The following is a 15419-nucleotide window of genomic DNA, read 5'->3' on the forward strand; positions in this document are numbered from 1 at the left end:
TATGTTTTGTTTTGGTGTTGTTTTTTTGGGTGGGGGGGGGGGGTGGGGGGGGGTGGGGGAGGTGGGGGGGGGGTATTGACTCAGCTGTAATCATTGACACCACATGACAAGGACACCTTCGTGAACATGTCAGTTTGACACTATCCCAGAATTGTATCTCTCATAGTTTATCAGAAATCTACGATCATTCATCAGCATAAATAATCTTTAAATACAGCGAAATAGAAGAAAGTGACGATTTATGTTTTGTTTTGGTGTTTGTTTGTTTGTTTTGTGTGTTTTTTTTTTGGGGGGGGGAGGTGGGGTGGGGTATTGACACAGCTGTAATCATTGACACCACATGACAAGGACACCTTCGTGAACATGTCAGTTTGACACTATCCCAGAATTGTATCTCTCATAGTTTACCAGAAATCTACGATCATTCATCAGCATAAATAATTAATTCTTTGAACATTTCTCCTTCCAAGATATCTCACCCGGTGAAAATCAAAGCAAAAGGAAAGCATAAATCCATTTGATTTTGACTACATAAATTTTATGATTGTCATAAGGGAATCTCCTCAGAACAACGCCTCATCAATAGCTGGCGCCCTCATGCTTATTCGAATCATTCATTTGTAATTAGCAACCATCGTTCTTCTTGATCCACCGTGACGGCCCCTGAAGTCGCGGTATTTTCTTCCTCCCCTCTCCGTCGCGACAGCTCGTGTTCGCCGGTAGTAAGGTCCCGGGCGACCGGACTGCTGGTAATTTACCTCACCGCCATCGCACTCGCGGTAGTCCTGCTCAAGATGGTTGCCGTGGGAAGACGAAGACATCGTCGACCAGGACGACGAGGACTCACTGCCTTGATCGCTGAAGTCGTCAGGATGTGGTATTGATGGATGTACTTTGGTACGATCCTCATAGACGATCAAACGTTGCTGAACCCGCTGAAGTTCATCCTGGGAGGGCGAAAGAAATCTTTACTGTAATTACATTCTCATGTTTGTATGTTCTCTTCGTTGGACTCCTGGGGCCTGTTTCATAAAACTTGTCATCAGTGACAAGTTGTCATAGATGTGACAAGATACTGAAATCCTTGCAGCTGATTGGCTGAGAGCAAATCTGCCATAGAAATGTGGCAGTTGTCACTGATGACAAGTTTTATGAAACGGGCCCCGTTTGTTTTCTGATAGAGGGGAGCTCCGAGGTCATTCCCAACAAGCACCTTACGTTGCAATGGTAATGATAACACAGTGTTTTGAAGCTTCATCTTGAGTTGGATAGGCTAAACAACAACTACTAATCGATTTAATAATGCATACATGTACTTAAATAACGATGAAGATACCTTAGTTTTCTTAAGTTCTGCTCTTAGTTTCTTGTCTCCCCGTCGCGATTCCTTTGCGTCGGCTTCGTTTCTTTGTTCGGACTTTTCCGACTGACCGAGTCGCGCCGAAATATCGTGATTCTGTCTCCGAAGCTCCTCGATCTGGCTCTCGTAATGGAACATCTGTTGAACACTCAAACCGATATCGGATCCCGGTGGCACCTGGAAGTCATCTCGCTCTAGGCAGGGTACCGTCGAAAAAAATGTGCAAGGAGTAAAGAACAATCATGAGAAAAGACATTTCACATGGTACTCTATACAGCAGGCAATCTATCCCTGTATAGATACTAATAAGCTGGATGAAGGGAAGCAAAGGTTGGTGGAGGGGTCCGAGTCATCGACCTTTTCTCTTTGTGTCTGTCTGTTGGCATATCCCCCCCCCCCCCCCCAACCATCACCACCACCACCACCACCACTGCATTTGAAGGATCAGTGACGCCACGTTCAGGCGATTCATTTTCGGTGATTTTAACGGGTTTTCTAGATGATATGTGTGGCATCTGCTTACAGTAAGGATTCTTGTGCTAAATATTACAAGATCATATCCATGACTTTATCAATCATTCGTATTTCAAAGTGTGGACAAGGTTTGAAAATTCATCAGAGAAAAGAGTCACATTCCGCACTTTTCGTATGACATGTATGATGCCATGAGAAATGAGCAATAGAAGAACAATTGCAGGTGTTGTTTGATTGAAAAAATATAGCTCTGAAATCTACATTTTACGAAAAATACTGGTCCAATTCCCATCTCCTTATACCCCATACTGGTGTTGTTGCTGTTCTTGGTTGTTTTTATTAATGTTTGTATTAAACCTGGCAGTCAAGTGTAAAAGTGATATGGTTATAGAGTTCGTAAACAAGGAATTAAGTGGTGTTTTTTTTTTTCAATATCAAACGTTTTTCCGATAGCAGCTGCCATACTACCATAAGAAAGTGTGATTCAAATATAGGGCTTTTCAAATATTAGGTTGCTACAATAAAACAACCTTTGATAATAGAGAGTACAGATCTGGAAGCAAACTAGAATCAAAAGGTTCTGTGCTGTAAACAAAGAGATTATTGGTTGTAAATTACACGAGACTAGTTTGATTAGGGGAGATCGCCCTAGGTAATATTGCGACATAAAAAAGAACAAGTTTTATCTTGTTTGTTTTTGTAGTGTTGTTTTTTCTTTTATTTACTTATCTATTCATCTACTGTATAATATTCATCTTTGTACGTATGTATCTATTTATCTATATATCTATCTATCTATCTATCTATCTATCTATCTATCTATCTATCTATCTTTCTATCTCCTTCATCTGTATATTATATCCATCTATCATTCTGTCTATGTATTAAGGAAATCAGTTACTTACCAGTTTTTTCCGGCGGCAAGGTTGTGGCTCTGTCGGCACTCAAGTCGATGTTTGGTGGTGCTTTGCCGTCCTCCTCGAAACTCCACACCGCGCGACGAGGGAGACGGTTGAAAGGGCCCAAGCGGTATCCGGCTTTTACCTTCACACGGAACATCGGCAACGGCAACTAGAAGCGACACACACATTTATGTACACGCAAAACATCGAAAGATTCAGTCTCTTTAGTGTCTCGCATTGTTTCTTATAATCTGTAGAACATCTTACAGGTTCAATCCAATTCTAACATTGGCAAAGATTATTTCTAAGATTTTTTGTTTGTTGTTGTTTAGCTAACACCTCTCCCAAAGATCCGTATAAATATATATATGTATATAAAAACAGAATACTGAAAAAATATCATGAGTTTTCTGAATCCTTGATAAGCCGAAACAAATGTATTCCTCCATTTAAACGAAAGCGTGTCCAGACCTAATCAACTTTGAACAGGCTTGTACATATGGCTTAAAATTTTTTTTTTCAAGATTTGTTTTAGTTCATGTACAAAAATAGAATAAATGATGGGGTTCAATCGGGCTTGTCCATTTTTATTTCAAAGTCAGTACATGACACCGGATTATGTGAGACCGAAAACTTTTCATATGGGGCGGATGGCTAAACCCATGGAGCTATCACAGGTGTACTGAGAAGTTGTCGTTTTATAATCGAGGTTCAAGTCTCGGAGCCAGTGTTTGAGTTTGGCCTGTTCCTGATTGATTTGTCGGTGCATGCACACCTGGTGAAAACGTCAATACATATGATAGAAATGACTCACAGAGAGTCGCGATTGGATCATGACGGCATTGAATGACAATCAACATCGAAGTTATGCAATGATTGTGCTCTACCCGATTTGACAAGTTTACCTAGAGAATGCTCGGTTTATGAAGTAATACTTATTTCATCTGTATGATAATTACTTTCATTGCAAGTTGATTTGTATTTGAGCTTTACTGATTCGACTTTTTTTCAGGTTTGCATTCAGCTTCATTGTTTTATGCGAAATCAAATACATGTTGGTATATGTCATAGTAGTAGTAGTACTAGCACTAGTACAAGTAGTAATGTGTTGATGGTATAGTACTAGTGGTGGTATAGGTAGTAGTAGTACTGTAGTAGTATTTGGTAGCGGTAGAGTAGTAGTAGTAATAGTAGTAGTAGTAGTAGTAGTAGAAGTAGTAGAAGTAGTAGTAGTAGTACTTTGTAGTAGTAGTAGTAGAAGTAGTAGTAGTAGTAGTAGTAGTAGTTTATAGTAGTAGCATATCGGGGGCAAGGTGGCCTTAGTCCATTAACCTACCGATTTCCCGGTCAAGTCTTCAACATCCGTGATATTGAGCAGCTCCATAGTGTGCATCAAGGAGTCGAGGTAGGCTTCGAGACGCCAGTTACGATCGCCCAAAAACGTCCCCTCCACCAAAGCTCGCTGAAGCTGCTTCTCCAGGACGGCGATCCTGTCGCGCAGCTTCTCGTTCACCATCGTCATTGCCTGCTCGGGTTGATCGATGTCGGCTGATCGGCGGCTACGGCCTCATGGCCGCTGTGCTCGCTGCTAACGAACCGAGTGATGGCGCTCTTCCCAGGGTGATGTGGGAGAATGGTTGGGAGTGGGAATCCGGACCATGTTGGGCGTTGTAGCGAATCCCTGACCCCGAGAAGGTATCTGGTTTGCTGCCAAAAGTAGCCGGCATGTGTTGCCGTGGTGATGACGCCGGAAGCGACATGCAGTCTTCGTATACGCTTATGCTAGACGTGCTTGAGGACTGAGACGGGCTCTGCGGACCGTCGCAGCTTTCGTACGGTACCCCTTGGAGCCGGGAATGCCACACCCAAATTGCGGGTATGTAGGACTGACTGCGGCGTAACAAAGACCGGTGGCTGAAGATTCGACGGCGCCATTGGTAACCGAGGCTTCGAAGTGGTGAAAACTGCCAAGGGTTGATGGGCGTTGCGATCAATGGTAACGACTCTCTCAGGTGGAGTTCCCATGAGGACGCCGGGCGGAAGCACTACGGGGCAGCTCCACCGCTTCCGGGAATGAAGCGGGGAATTCCCTGCTCGTGACGAGGCTGTGGCACGTTGCATTCCACTTGCACTAATGGCATGACGTGTCGCCCATCATCCAATCCTGTAGCTGATTTGAGCATATCATTCATCAACATAAAATAACAAAGTTTCTTAAGATTTGAAGTCAAGCATATGCGTTTTGAGTATGGCTGGGATAGGCGGTAGACCTTGATAACAACATGGCCGGCGGAACCGGGGGGGGGGGGGGGGGTGGGGGCAGGGTGTGTTTGTGTGTGGGGGGGGGGATTCGGCCTCCGCTTTTTTTTTTTTTTTTTTTTGCACCATACAGCGGAATACATTGGGCCCCCACTTTTTTACCAGTGAAGTGCATAGGTGCACTAGAAAGAATGCAGCCTATGGAGACCTTGAAGTGTGCAGTGCCGCGAGGTTATGTTTTTGCGCTGAAGACTTTTTTTTGTTGCTTGTCAGCTGAAGAAACCCGAAAGTGGCACCAGAAGTTGCACTGAAAAACCCCGAAGTGCCCCCCCCCCACACTTTTGAAAACACTCCGCCGCCCTGCCCAATTAGCAAAATTTTTGCTACTTACCACTGATTTGTCCAATACACAATAGAAGTAATATAAACAAGCATGAAGCATGGAATGAGTATGGAAAGAATATCACGTAGGGAAGAATCGGATACCCTTGTTTCAGGCCTATCAGGTTTATGTTGAATTACTTATTGAATTCAATTATTTTTATATTTTATTTATTTTTCATTTTTTTGGTTGTTGTGGTCACTTAAAAAGCAATGACTTCTTAGTAAGCAAGCAAAAAGAGGACACCGGCTTGAAGTATCCTCCATAGGAATGTGGGTAAAGTGTTTTCCCCATCAGAGAGCAAAGCTAGTTGCTGTATGGCCCTCGAACCACAGGCCTTCAGTTCAATAAAGTGGCCATGAGTGATGTGGTCTGGATATCCGTGGTCTGCAGAGCTCATCCCAATTGTGTCTAGCGTTGCTCTGAAGGTCACTGCTATACAGAGCTACAGCATATTTTAAACTGCAATACAAGGGTCATAGACCTATTAGCTAGGAGTGGTTCTAAGAAGCTTCAACTTTACTATGACCGTGATGTCGCCCAAATCGAGTGAAATGGTATAAACAGAAGAGGGCAATAAAGATGACTAAAATGAATGACGTTTATGGTAAAGTTAGACCTACATTTATATAAACATGGCGTGACTGACTAAGTTTTCCACTTTGTGTTAAGATCATAGACAATTCTTGCAAAAGACCCAAAGTTTGTAACAGTTGAAACAATCTAATTTGTCAATCATGAAGGATGCAACAGAGGTAGTGACACGTTAACCTCGAGCAAATATAGTATTCTTTTATGGGAGGCGCATTATCCCCCATAATGAGGAAGGAAGAAACAACGAGGAAATAACAGTGATTTTATGGGTTAAAGGACAACGAGATCGATTAATCCGAGACCACGGATAACCTTTCTGAAAACCAACGCCAGGAAATAATGTCGACCCAAAACTGGATGCATCTTCCTCATCTTCTCTCTCCACCCCCCCCCCCCCCAATCAAATGTGAATATGATGTCGATTATTAACATTAAGCACTAAATGCTGGTACTGTGTTGGCAAACACGAAGGCTGATAATGTTACTCACGTTTCGTTGTAGGCTGTGACGTTGGATTTTTGTGTTGAATCAGTCGGAGATGCTGAACGTATGGAAATCTGCTGGCTGTTTCATCTACGCTCAACCTTCAACTGATGATTGTTATGCTTTTTCAGTGCGCATTATGCGCCCTAGAAGCGCGCGTCAAAATACCACATGGCGCTTGCTAGTTACGTCATAACAACCTACTTTCTGCTCGCCTAGCAATATTCTATAAAGCATCCTATGGAATGCGCAGAAAGGTTTTTTTTTTGTGTGTGTGTGTCAAATGTCGCTGTTGTTTTTACCTCCGCCAAGGGAGGAGGTTATGTTTTCATACCGTTTGTTTGTTTGTTTGTTCGTCCCTGTGCAAAATAAATCAGAAATTTCTTAACGAATTTAGATGAAACTTATAGGAAAGGTTGAGAATGACACAAGTAACAAACGATTAAATTTTGGTAGTGATCCGAGAAATTTTTTCGGGAATTTATGAAGGATTTTTGATATTTTGACGGGTAGGGTCAATGAACATGGGAGTTCAAGCTGCGCGTTTTTGAGGTTTCAAGCGCACAAATACGTGCTCTAGTTTCTGCTAGGGCGAGGCGCGCCGCGCAGCTGAAGGTTTATGACGTAACAAAGGCTTCTATACTGGGAAACTCGGCGATTTTTCAGCATGACAAATTGTGATCACTGATCTCTATGGAAGAGCCCAAAGAGCGTTTACCCACAGAGGAGAAAACCTCTTTGGAAGAGCAAGATCACCGGTGGAAAGTAGCTGCTTGGCGGAGGTCTGCGCTCTCGGAGTGCTTTTAGTTTTCTTTGTTCTGCATGGTTGTTGATATTGATTGTGCACATGCACTAATTCCATCCCTGAATATTTTCTGTATTCCGTGATGACATAATATCACATATCACTAGAAGATAAAATCGTTACCTCGTCCTGTTCTCACGAAATACAGCGACTATCTACGGTAAGGTGTCATACTCATAATTATCAGACGATGCCTTCCCTCTTATATTTCGTGAACGAGCAGGTGGTATGATAACCACCTGAAGTAGGTCCTTACTAATAATACCATTGAGTACTCCTACCCAGTGGTCTTATAGAACACAGTAATCACGGAGGTGGAGAGTCTCTCTATTGCAAACTCCTTGCAATGACATCTATGTCAGGACCCATTGCCACACACGCACACACACACACACACACACACACACACACACACACAACTGCACAAACACATCAACAGACCAAAAACTGCAACAACAACAAATCAATGCTATCAATATCGATAAAGACTGTTGCAATCAATAAATACATGCAATCATTTCACTTCACTAGAACAAAGTCACGGGCACTTTGGGTTCACTTCGTGATTAACAACTGGCAAGAGACTGATGAGATCCACAGGCATTCATCCGGTTGTACTGACCAAACTTCCTTCAACAAAGAAGCTCGTATCACTTCTCTCTTATAAAATACGGGAAAATGGCTAGAGGATCAAGACTTTCCGGTGTACACGCAATCGAGTTGTTATTTCCTTACATTTGTTGTTCCTCGTATTTTTTTTTCTATCATTGTCAACATGATTCTAGCTGTGTCGAACTACACAGGAGAAAAAAAAAAACACCCAAAACTTAGCACCATGCCACAGCAATTGATATGTTTCACGTCAAAATGAGGAATGACAGGAATATTATTTGCAGATCACATGACTTTCGCTTTTGCACCAAAAGAAGAAAGAAAGAAAGAAAGAAAGAAAAGAAGTTGTTATGCACCTTCGACCTGAAGAATACACAGCTATGGAAGTGTGTAAAATAGTTAGACTTGAGAAGTTTAAATGGTTGATCTTGACAAGACATGTATAAAGTCCTATCTGGATGGAATCATAATCGACTTCCCTTCTGTGCTTCGTCTCTTTTGTTCGCTTTGTTTCCTGCAGTCAGGCATTCGTCACTCATTCAAAAATGTGTTGCTCTTCGCATTATAGTTTTACTTTAAATCGATCGTCGGCTTGTTCGCAATCGGCTCACTTGGATCACTGGCTTTGATTGATTGTTATTATCTTGCACAGGTCGCATACAGACCACCTGTGTCATCAGCAGTGATGACCGCTGTGCCCACCTCATGAACCTGTATAACAGAGGACCCGTGAGTCCCTTTCAGGTTGCTGCAGAGATCCTTCATACGTCACAAAAGACCAGCATCGCGGTGTACAGAAATTTGGACTGTCTCATTAGGACGCAAGAAGTTGGATAGAATAATAGTCTTTTACGGAACTGTGACGTTGTGCTAGTAGATCAGCGTCTCAGAATTTGATCTTTCCTTTGCGATGTCTAGATTATCCCAAATGAAACTAAACAAAACAAGCGGTGTTATATGAAATCTCCCCCTAGTTATATGGAAAGGGTTCATGGTACATATCAGAGGCCCTACGGAAAGGTCGATTGCTTGCTAGATCCGGGTGTATTAACCCCATTTTCCCGAGGCAGCGGATAAGACAGCATTATATAAATGACAAGTGAAGAGATTCGTTTTGTGACTTGAAGCTCAACACCTTTGACCTTCACGCATCACTTTACTTACACGCAGAGACTCGCTTTCTACACCAGAGACAAAAAGCAGTGGCAACAAAACGGGACGCTCCCTAAAAAGTTTTGCGATCTCGCAGATTCCGTAACAACCGAGCACGAATCGGATGAAGTGTATCTCGGAGGAATACATCATCATTAATGCTTGGAGGAACCATGAAGGCCAGCTGGTGCTACAGGACGCTGCTCAGCGTTGTCCTTCTCTCCATCGTTCTACATTACAGCGATGCCATCACCCTGTCCCTGGATGATGAAAACGTCTGCAATAGAACTGTTAAGTACGTTGAATTATCTCTTTTATTTCACAATAAATCAAACCATTGTGTGGGGCGTTGTTTTTTCTTTTTTTCAGCCCGTTGTTTCTGAAAAGGGTCCGTAACACGCAAAATACCTATTCGTTTGTCTCACTTAATCTAATTGATGATAAATGATGAGTTTGTAAATTTTATTGTATATTTCTTTTCCTTCGAATGTCAGATAGAGATTTATAATGATGATGATGGAGAATTGTGTTTTGACCGATTATGATTATCGCATGAACTTGTGCCTGCATGTTAGCATGACAAAACTTATCTGTTCGGCAACTTATAAAAGAAGGGATGCAGAGTACCAGATACAATTATCATGTTAAATTGATAACACTGTTGTTCCATTGGGCGGGCGTAAAGTGGTACTTTGGGGGGGGGGGGGGAAATGTACTACTGATTGGCGGTTATGATGAAAGCAAATTGATATCCATTGTTGCTCGGTTGATATAAGACCGTGGACTCTTCATCTTAAAGAAGAAACCCCCCTCCAGAATAACTACATTTCAAAAGAAAGAGAAAATATTCTCTACAGAACGATCCAAAAATGACAATATCGGATAAGAAATGAGGAAGAATTTCACATTTTTAGGAAAACATTTCTTGACTAGTCATTATGAATATCCAAACAGGACGATGTCATGCCCTCACAATTTCTTATTCATTTCATCTTATACAGAAATGACAAAAATCTCATCCGCTGTATGAATACATGTATAAAACTTGTCTTAAGACCAACGAAAATAAGAAAAAAAGAACGATGTTTACTCTGATATAATATCTTGGTATGGGAACATAATTTAACTTGTATTACCTAAAAATATTTTCTCCCGAATTTCTTATAATAACATAAATGAAAAAATTGTCACGGTATAACATCATCAACTCGCTCATTTGAATATTAACAGGGACTGATCAAGAAATATTTTCCGAAAAAATTGAAATTTCAAAATATCATAATCTTCTTTACTTTTTATCCGATTGTTGTCATTTTTGTACCATTCTGTAGGGAATTATTTTCTCTTTCGTTTGAAATGTATCTATTTTGGGGTGGATTTCTTCTTTAAGGTCATGGTTCAAGCCCACTGGAGATGAGCGTACTAGTATACATTAGGGGCGGATCCAGGAATCCCGTAAAGAGGGGGCGCCTTACAAAATTAACGGAGGGAGGGGCACGTACCCCTCCCCCATTTTTTAAATTTCTTTTGTTTTTAACAAAAAAAGGGAGCGCGCCCGGTGCGCTCCCCCCCCCCCCCCCCCCCCCCCCCCGATCCCTCACTGTACAGTGCTTCGTCCCAACATGGAGTGGGACTTTGGCTTCACATACGTAAACGCTAGAGAAATTTATATAGAGGGAACATTCTTTGGGATGATTTAAGTATACCCCAAATTCAGTTGATTCGGTCCCTGGACAAAAGTTGAAGCGGGATATCATCATACAATGTATTTGCATTTCGAACTCTTTCAAGCAATTATTTCTGACGAATTTACAACAGACATTTAGCTCAAAAGTTGTATCGACATGACCGGAAAAGTGGTTAAACATTATAATAGGGACTAGCTGTATACGGATATATGGTAATGGATGATAAAAATAAGTTTAACATTTACAGCAGGCAAAGTTAAGATAATCATAAATGCCAGTCTACGTTTTATCTGATCAGTCAAAGATGAAGCAGAACGCATATCAGTGTTATTATCATATTATACCATAATAAATATCAATATAATTATACTTATGCTAAAGTTTTCGTCGTAAATGCGGAAGGCAAGTGTAGCCTGTGCTACAGTAACTGCTAACTCGTTGTCAACAACAATAAATCAGTCAGCGCACATAATTTCGTTGAACTTGGATTCTTGTTATTCAGCGTCAAACGATGATCCAATGATCATTATCAGACACAAATTACAACGATGCTGCTACAGTATAAACTTCAATTGACAGTTACACTGATGTGACGTAGCTTCACATAAATGGTTTTGGCGGTAATGCTGATATGACTTGACACGACGATGCAACATGACGTGACGATGACGTCATGCGATGATGCATTTGACGGTATGACGTGACGGTTTACTGAAATAAGCAAATAATGAATTGACAGGTTACTATACGAATCGACTCATAGCTATAGCTATAATAATTCATCAACGATCCCTAATCCTACAAATATAACATATTTACACTTGAAGCATACATGTGTAGTTGTGTGACTTTATACACAAGCTTAATGGTTTGTCATTATTACTGCGAATTTGGTATACATCGCCATAAGCCCAAATATGATTCGGTATATATCTTGTTAAATGAATAACCTTTAGTTATTTATTGGTCAAAACAATTGAATTCCCATATGAAAGTGAAAATGTATTTCTTGTTAGTAAAAATTCCATGAATTTGTATCTCAACCCAAGTAAATATGTAACTCAATACTTGTGTATTATATCACACAACATAATAGTAAAGACTATCCTTCAAAACATATCATACAAACTCAATATGAGCCTTCGTAAACAGCATGCAAGTATATCGATTATGAACTTATATCGGTCATGAATATAATACAATATATATAGATACTGTTAGGTCACTCTTCATGTTAGATATCTGATTACGGCAAAGTATACTGAAAAGGCTGTATTGTATATCGCAATCTATCTCGTCATGAGTTCCGTACGATCCATAATCAAATGATGGAGTATTCTTGGAGAATAATGACTTTAGCCTTATGGTAGTTGCTGTAGTCGCTACCCTGACAATATGAAATATTGAGTAAAGGCTTAAACATAATAAATGTGAAACGATGAATTGGTTGAACTTACCAACTGTTTTAAACCCCGTTTTCCTAATGGACATGATCGATCGGTGTTTAATATTGAACAGTGGCACATCATCTCAGTTTTATACAACAGAACACTCTCCTAACCCCTTGCAGCGAAGAGAGGTTCCTTTGTTCTCTCTTCTCATCATTGTTCTCTCCCCCCTACTCTAATGTATAAAACAATCTTGGAGAACTCTCCTCCAGTGTACCAAACTCCGTTAATTTACCAAACTCTGTTATCTTAATAAGATACAGCTAAGCTGTAGTTTTAGTTGTGTGCATATAATCTAAAGGAAAGAACACTTGGTGTACACATGTATTATACCTTCTACTGGGTGTATTAAAAGTCATGGGAGGAATATTACTCTATGCCGCAACAGCAAGTTATATGATTGAGTACTTTATTCACCTACATTAACAGATTCAAGCACAGAGACTGTCTAATGGATCTGAAAAGACAGAAACGAAGGACAAATCAGTACTTAATGTTTCCAATCATTGTTTCTTTCTTTTTTTTTTCTTCTTCTTTTTCTCGCCTCTGACATCTCAATGAATAACGTTTATTTATTTATAGGCCAAAACAATAATAAATAACCATATGAAAGTGAAAATGTATTTCTTGTAAGTAAAAATTCCATGGATTTGTATCTCAACCCGAGTAAATATGTAACTCAATACTTGTGTATTATATCACACAACAATAGTAAAGACTATCATTCAAAACAACAAACTCAATATGAGCCTTCGTAAACAGCATGCAAGTATATCGATTATGAGTTTATATCGGTCTTGAATATAATACAATATAATCTATGATACTGTTCCGCCACTCTTCATGTTAGATATCTGATTACAGCAAAGTATGCTGAAAAGGCTGTATTGTATATCGCAATCTATCTCGTCATGAGTTCCGTACGATCCATAATCAAATGATGGAGTATTCTTGGAGAATAATGACTTCAGCCTCATGGTCGTTGCTGTAGTTGCTACCCTGACAATATGCACTATTGAACTATTGAGAAAAGGCTTAAACATAATAAATGTGAAACGATGAATTGGTTGAACTTACCAACTGTTTTAAACCCCGTTTTCCTATTGGACATGATCGGTGTTTAATATTGAACAGCGGCACATCATCTCAGTTTTATACAACAGAACACTCTCCTAACCCCTTGCAGCGAAGAGAGGTTCCTTTGTTCTCTCTTCTCATCACTGTTCTCTCTCCCCTACTCTAATGTATAAAACAATCTTGGAGAACTCTCCTCCAGTGTACCAAACTCCGTTAATTTACCAAACTCTGTTATCTTAATAAGATACAGCTAAGCTGTAGTTTTAGTTGTGTGCATATAATCTAAAGGAAAGAACACTTGGTGTACACATGTATTATACCTTCTACTCGGTGTATTAAAAGTCATGGGAGGATTATTACTCTATGCCGCAACAGCAAGTTATATGATTGAGCATTCACCTACAATAACAGATTCAAGCGCAGAGACTGTCTAATGGATCTGAAAAGACAGAAACGAAGGACAAATCAGTACTTATTGTTTCCAATTACTGTTTCTTCTTCTTCTTCTTCTTCTTTTTCTCGCCTGTGACATCTCATTTTCTCCCCAAAACCATTAGCTTTCAGATAATCTTTTACTTATAGTCTCTTAATTTTCCTGATTGGTGATCTGATTAATGAGACACTTACTTCTGTGAATAATAAAAAAAAATACTCACTCTGTTTTAAGATAATTGCCATGACGATGGTTAGACTGATCCGTTTTGCGATTAAAAGCCTCATTATTTTTTTTTTTCTTTTTAACCGGTACGTATGTTTTCGGGATCGCGGCGGTCGCTGTAGAAGAAATTCGCTGGGTTTTAGATATAGGCATGAAGGCGACTTCTAACTAAAATATCACATAGGCGCCTTTTTCAGGAGCAGAAAGCAAGCTGGAGAAAATGCGGTTTTAAGTTTGAGAAAAGATTCATCTAATCTCACTTCATTTCATTTCATTTATTTCATTCCTTCTTTCTTTTTCGTCAACATAACACGAAATGAATCAGAAGATATAACATAGGCATGTATTCGACTTTACATGGTAGATAATGTTTAACAAATACGAAATTATACATGCATATCGGCAAAATACAAAGTTATGTTTGGAGGGAAAAAAAGAAAGAAAGAACTGAGAGGTTCACTGAAAAACATGCCTGTAAATTGTGAACCACTCAAAGGATTCTTGTGAATACATTGTATAATACATTATACTTAGATGTATAAACGCTTATGTTTGTTATGTTTTGATTCAGTTCGTTTGTTTTGTGCGTCAATCTGTCATAAAGTTGACGCCCCGCCAAACGTTTCGCTACTACTTCTAGAATAGAAATTGCTTTCAGGGCAAATCAGGGCATTGTCAGATTAATCTTTGTTCTTTATACCCTCCTTTTCCCCTACCAAAGCGAAACTATCCAATCTACCGTTGAGTTCTCAAGAACAAGACTCACGAGCCGTCTAAACAGATGTGGCTGGTACCGCTGTAGGACGTACAGGTAAGTCTTGAGTCATCGCCTCTTAAAGGATATAAAAGTAGGCCTATAGCATTGGTTGAGGTGAGGATTTAGCTTTTGAATTTTTGCAAGATACTTACCAATACGTTATAAATGTTAAAGAGCATGCAATTTGAGAGGAAATCAAAGTCAATTTGACGAAAATTGGTTTTGAAGTGGCTGAGATATGCAAAAACAAAGTAAAACAAAGCGATCCTATAAAGGTGGGTCCCACGTTTTATAGGATCGCTTTGTTTGGGATATCTCAGCCATTTGAAAACCAATTTTCATCAAATGAACAATGAATTCCTTTGTAAGAATCATACATTCTTTCATATTTCATAAGAGGTTTCTCATTACCTCGAAAAAAAAAATCATCATAAAAAAATGCAGGAAAAGTGAAGCCCCTCTCAACTGAAACTGTATACCATCCCTTCAATTTAGCCTATCAAATAGCAGAAATTTAGATTTTGTCCCATCCTTATATTGGCACCTCCTAATTTCAACTGCACAGATCGGAAGGAAAATATGATCGAATCTGTGAGATGTGAACAAAATAGGAAACTACCTTACTAAAAATATGAATAAGAATAGATCCGGGAAACGGTAGATATATTCTAAATAAACTCATTGGCCCGAATTCACGAAGGTGGTACAAATGAAACCATGGTTTAACCCATGGACAAAAACCATGGAGCGCCAAGTGTCGCACGGAAT

The 15419-nt window shown here is 39.9% G+C and overlaps 1 pseudogene; it reads left to right on the forward strand.

The window, feature by feature from the left end:
* Positions 1-9140: 9140 nt before the first annotated feature.
* The window catches only part of LOC139734914 (uncharacterized), an 88717-nt pseudogene continuing 82438 nt past the window's right edge, over positions 9141-15419 (forward strand).

The sequence above is a fragment of the Diadema antillarum genome, unplaced genomic scaffold, assembly GCF_040938485.1.
Source record: "Diadema antillarum isolate AM-2024a unplaced genomic scaffold, OU_Dant_1.0 seq00000550_RagTag, whole genome shotgun sequence".
Lineage (NCBI taxonomy): Eukaryota > Metazoa > Echinodermata > Echinoidea > Diadematoida > Diadematidae > Diadema > Diadema antillarum.